A 6,000-nucleotide genomic window follows, 5' to 3' on the forward strand; every position below is an offset into this window, starting at 1 on the left:
AATCGCAAAATTATTTATTATCAGTGCCAAGATTTTTACCCCCATAATTCATTTCTGTCCAAAATAAGGTTGACATTTTATACAATACAATAAAATACAATACAAGAACTTTATTTATCCCCGAAGGGAAATTCAATCGTCTGGGAGTCTCATCTGTTTACTGTAGAATTAAACAGTCTAATTGCTGATGGTATGAAAGATTTTCTAAATCTTTCTGTCCTGCAGCGCAGGGATAGGAGCCGTCCACCGCTGTTGTTTCTTTGCTCACTGAGGGAGATATGAAGTGGATGATCCACATTTCTGAGAATGGCCTCCACCTTCTTCATTGTGCATCTCTCCTCCTCATCCTGCGATGAATTCAACTTGATTCCGACCACAGAGCCAGCTTTTTTAACCAGTTTGTTCAGACGCCTTGCATCCTTGTGTTTTACACTGCCTCCCCAGCAGACTGCAGCATAAAACAGAACACTTGCCACCACAGACTGATAAAACATCTGCAGCATCTTACTGCAGATGTCTATTGATCGGAGTCTTCTGAGGCAAAAGAGGCGGCTCTGCCCCTTTTTGTAGATGAAGTCTACGTATTTTAGACCAGTCCAACTTATTATCCAGGTGTACACCTAAATATTTATATGATGTCACCACCTCGATGTCCAGGCCACAAGTGTTCACTGGCTGAAGAGGGGGTTTGGATCTGTGGAAATCTATGACCATTTCCTTTGTCTCTGAGGTGTTGAGTAGGAGGCAGTTTCTGTGACTCCAGTCACTGAAGGCACTTATCAGATCCCTGTATTCAGCTTCTTGTCCATTTCTGATACATGCCACCATAGCAGTGTCATCAGAGTATTTCTGGATGTGGCAGGACTCAGTGCTGTATTTGAAGTCTGATGTATACAGTGTGAACAGGAATGGAGCCAGGACTGTTCCTTGTGGAGCCCCTGTACTGCTCATTAATGTCCCAGAAACACAGTTCCCCAGCCTGACAAACTGTGGCCTTCCTGTCAGGTAATCTGTGATCCAAGAAACACAGGAAGGATCCACTCCCATCTCCGTGAGCTTGTCTTTGAGTTTGGTGGGTTGGATGGAGTTGAATGCGTTTGAAAAATCAAAGAACATGGTTCTCACATAAACTCCAGGTTCCTCCAGATGAGACAGGACACAGTGAAGCATGAAGAGGATGATTTTTGGTACCGGTACAATGCAGGATGTTTTCCATAGAGCAGGCACCCGCCCCAGCTGTAGACTCAGGTTGAAGATCCTGTGGAGAGGTTGACACAGTCTTTAAGCAGCCTTGGACACACACCATCTGGGCTAGCTGCCTTCCCAGAGCAAAGTCTCCCAAGCTTCAACCTCACCCCTGTCTCTGTGACAGAGAAGGGTACAGGTGCTAGAAGGGAAGTGGCTGCAGCTGTGGAGACATGTGTAGGAGACGGAGAAGGAGAAGGAGGAGCTATAGTGGGGATTTCCATATGTTGAGGAGTAGAAGGAGGAGCAGCAGTGGAAGTAGGTGTGTCCACAGTGTCAAATCTGTTAAAGAACAGGTTGAGTTCATCAGCTCTTTCCACATCACCCACTATTGGCTCCCTTTTCTTTTTATTGTTATGTCCAGAGATGGTACTGATTCCTCTCCACACATCACAGATGTTGCTGTGTTGAAAATCCCTCTCTGTCTTCTTTTTGTATTCCAGCTTTGCCATCTTCAGTCTCCTCTTCAACTCACGTTGCACTTCTTTGAGACGTTCTTTGTCACCGTCTCTAAAAGATTTCTTTTTCTGGTTGAGGATTTCCTTTATGTTGCTTGTGATCCAGGGTTTGTTATTGGTATTGGTTATTATTTTCTGGTTAAATATCGACCCTTAGGCCCTCAGGTTAGACCCAAGTTCAGAATCCGGCCCCCATCTAAACTACACGTTCCATCTAGGCTTGATTAATAAGACAAACTGTAGTCTCTATCCCTCCCCCGGTCTATGAGCGTGTACACACACACACACACCCACACACACACACTCAGACAAGCAGTCACCTGCATGCAGAGTCCTGCTGAAATACTACAGCCAAAAAATAAAGTTCATCTACTAATGTGCAGACGTGTTTTAAAGTTTACTCTTGTGTCACTAGTTTAAACCTTGGAAAGTTTCAATGCCACTCATGATGAATGATGAAAACGTGTTCATCAGCAATAACATGTAACTCTGAGAATAAAACAAAACACCACTGAGCGACAGAGAGACAAAAACAGGAGGAATAGAGCCAGTCAGACTGAGAGCAGAGGTAGAACTACAGACAGAGAGTCTCTGAGGGGTGAGGAGGATGTCAAATGTCAACAGAGTGGGAGACCAGACACAAACAAATGTGACTTCTCTGTTAATAATGTGAAGACCAGGGTGAAAAACTGACAACAAATGACCACATAAACATGCATTTACTGTATATAACCAGTTAACAAACTGGAGCCCAGTCCAACATGCCATTTTCAGACAATAAACGTGCTAAAATTTTTTAAATAAATGTCTAAAATTGTCTTCTAAATGATAAAAGTGAAAATAAAATAATAAGAAAGTAAAAATATGTTCTCGTAGAAGAAAAGAGTTAAAATGCCTTATTTGACTCATTAAAGCCTTTGTAAGTTGTTAATAAAGTTATTTGAAATAAACAAGATTGTTGACTGTACAAAGAGAAGAAGCGATGTCTTTTTAACAACCAAACAACAGATGTTTAGCTGTCCATCTTCTGTTTTTATTTATTGTTACCTCCACCAAGGGGGTTATGTGATCGGGTGGGTTTGTTAGTTTGTTAGTTTGTTGCAACATAACTCAAAAGGTTATGGATGGATTTTCATGAAACTTTCAGGAAATGTCAGAAATGGCACAGAGTTTGTGAGGGTACTTGATGAGTTTGGGGTGAATTAAAAGAGACTGATAGATGCATTAATTCACTCAGTGGACCATGAAGCTCTCTTTGGACCAGCTGGAGATGCAGAAGTTTCCCAATCCTCCATTACCATGTCTGGACTGTTGCCTTTGCCCTTAAAACTCAGTCTGTTCCTGAATGTCATCTATGGCTCTCCCCTCGCCTTCTGACCCAGCCACAGACAGAACTCAAGGAGTGGTGAGTTAAAACTAACCACTTCATGCTTTTTAAAAAATTTTTTCCTCCTTGTGGTAACAAATAAAGTGGTCATTAGTTTTTGGTCGAGCAGCTCACGGCATTGAATCAGGCCTGAAATGTGTTTAATTTTTGGTTCAAAGAAGTCTAGCTAAAATCTGAGTTTAAAGGGCACACAAAGTGATGCAGAACGATATTCCCTGATTGTTTCAAAGCACATTGGCTCAAAATAACTTGATAACAACATCTCTGAAACTCCACATGAAGATGCAGGATGTTTGTATTTAAATAGTGCTGCCGAGTGTCACCTCTGCCCTCCATCAAAGCATCAACTTCTGTGGTCTGTTCAGTTCACCTCTCAGCAAATACAAGTACTAAGTCCCTTTATCATCTCATTAAAATGTACACATCAGCGTTAGTGTCAGTAACAGACAGACAGGGGGCAGAAGAGAGACAAATGAACAGTGCATACTGTCTGATATATGCTCGTAAATGACAGCCCAGGATAGAACAAGTAGGTCCTGTTGATAGTCATTGTCAAACAATTGTCTGTGGATGTTTATGTAGGCTATATGGTTCTAAACAGTTATTGTGTCAGGATCATGGAAATGAGGCTGATCGTCTCTGAATAAGTTGTTACTTAAGAACACCATAATGAGGATAAAAAAAATTAAGGCTTCCTAAAGTTTGTTATGTTGATTTTTGAGATCATTTAGACCCTTGGTTCCCAACCTGGGGTCCGGGACCCCCCGGGGGGCATCAGAGATCTTGGGGGGGGGGGGGTCTTTAATTTTTTTTCGTAGACTAGCCAGATTAATCTTTGTAAAAACTACTACTCTGTTTTTGTTTAAGAACAAAAAAATCAAAGTGAATTTACTTACATTTTCAAGTAGATTCAACAAGACTAATCTTTTACTACTAATAAAAAAAGGTAATTCAGTTAAAATGATTCATGCTTTCTACACAATAATTCGAATAATATAATTCATGATTCCCTCCCACTAGCGTTATTCATTAGAGACACCTGTAACAATGCATGCAAAGGCAGTTTCTGCATTTATTTCTTGAGTTTCCCACATCACAGGAAGTATAACAGAATGGTTGAATTTTAGACTACAAACATAAGTGAGGAAGTCAAACTAATTTTCAGGAAGTCCTCTTTTCACTCATGGTGGATAAGTGTTGACCATCAAAATCAACAATAATCCATCAGAAAGATGAACAAAGGAATCCCAGCAGTGATCTCTCTAAAACACTCAACATCTAAACTCCCCTGATCACATATAAACACATATAAACACTCTGCCCCAGGGCATCATGGGAAGATTCTGCCTACATATCCCCAGATTTGTTTCCCACCAATCTGATCTATCATCACTGCCATGTCTTCAGTCAGCAGTTCATCTATTCCTGATTGTTAGAAAAGCCATTTATCACTCATCTGAAATACCCACAATGCATCACAGGGGGCGTTTATTCATGGATGATGTAGTATTTTGTAATTTTGAACCACAGAATGAAACTGAGTAAAGGTAACAAAGTCAGGCTTAGTTTTGTAGATAAACTTTGGAAGATTGGCTTACATGACCTAAATTATTCTTGTTTAGGAAAAAAATGTATGATGTAAAGCTAGAAACTTGGATTTTTATTGTTGATATCCCAGATTAAATTATTAAATTAACTTTTGCCCATTCATTTTTCTCAGTGTACATGCAGCCCTCAGGATTTTAACATCAGACAGTGAATGTCAGATGTAGCGCTACTGTAGCTTTTCTGCTGCACAAAGAGCTCTCAGATTTCTGTGATGGAAAAACCTCCATGCTTCTTTTCAGCTGCCTGATTGTTTAAGCACTGTAGTTGTTATTACTGCACTCTGTGAGAAAATATACAGCTCATTGTTAAGCATATACTGAAAGTCTTTTTGGGGGGGATTAGAAATTTAAATTGGAAGTCTGAAGTATCTTGTTGGCATGATTCACATTCCTCAGTACAACCAAACCAAAGGTCATGGCTGTCTGCCAGCTCAGCAGGAGCTGAAGAGGAGACAGAAAAACAACCACAGGTTGTCCAGTTTCTGCCCAAGAAAGAAACATGCAGTCACCGCTAAATGTTGGGGTATAAACTGTGCCTACATGTACAAATCTGAAATATTAAAAGTATGACCAAGAAGTCATGGTGACCCAGGGTTATTTAGCTTAAGGATGGAGGCTGAACATATGTAGTGACGAATGAAAACCTATAGACACTAAAATGAAGCCTGGCACCGACCAGTGGCTGCTTGAACTTAAAGACAAAGATTCCTGCCCACTGTGCTAAGAGTGGCTCTCACATCCTACACAGAGATAAAACCGCCTCGACTCTCCACTAAACTCTGCTGCTGTACATGAGCCATGATGTAACGCACTATGCAATGGAGCCACAATTGAGGATCAACTTCCTAAATGAACAAGAATAGCAGTTTTTACAGATCACAGACTTTGCTAGAAGCCACACACAGTTTCCATCAATCATAAACAGGGGTGTGAGGATATGTTGTGCCAAGAGATCTCACAGGACTAAAACGACAGGAGATTTCTCATCGAGGGGAAAATGTCTCTCGAGATCAACCAGATGTGTTGAGGCTTCCATCAGGTGGTCCATATGAACTGGATGTTAACTGTTCCTGACACCCTCAGATCTTTTGTGTAAAGAAACTGAGCACAGCTGACCATGTTTGAATCACCACTGACTACCCCTCCTCCAAGCTGTTTCAGATTGCACATGAGCAGAGGGAGCAAAACGTGCTGCTGCCAAATACCTGTGCAGTCAAAATGAGAGGAACACGGTGTTCCTTTCATGCAAATCCTGCTCTTAACTTTTCTCCGTTCCTCTCACCTTATGATTGACACATTATCA

Source organism: Cheilinus undulatus, linkage group 6 (genome assembly GCF_018320785.1).
Source record: "Cheilinus undulatus linkage group 6, ASM1832078v1, whole genome shotgun sequence".
In the NCBI taxonomy this organism is placed as follows: Eukaryota; Metazoa; Chordata; class Actinopteri; order Labriformes; family Labridae; genus Cheilinus; species Cheilinus undulatus.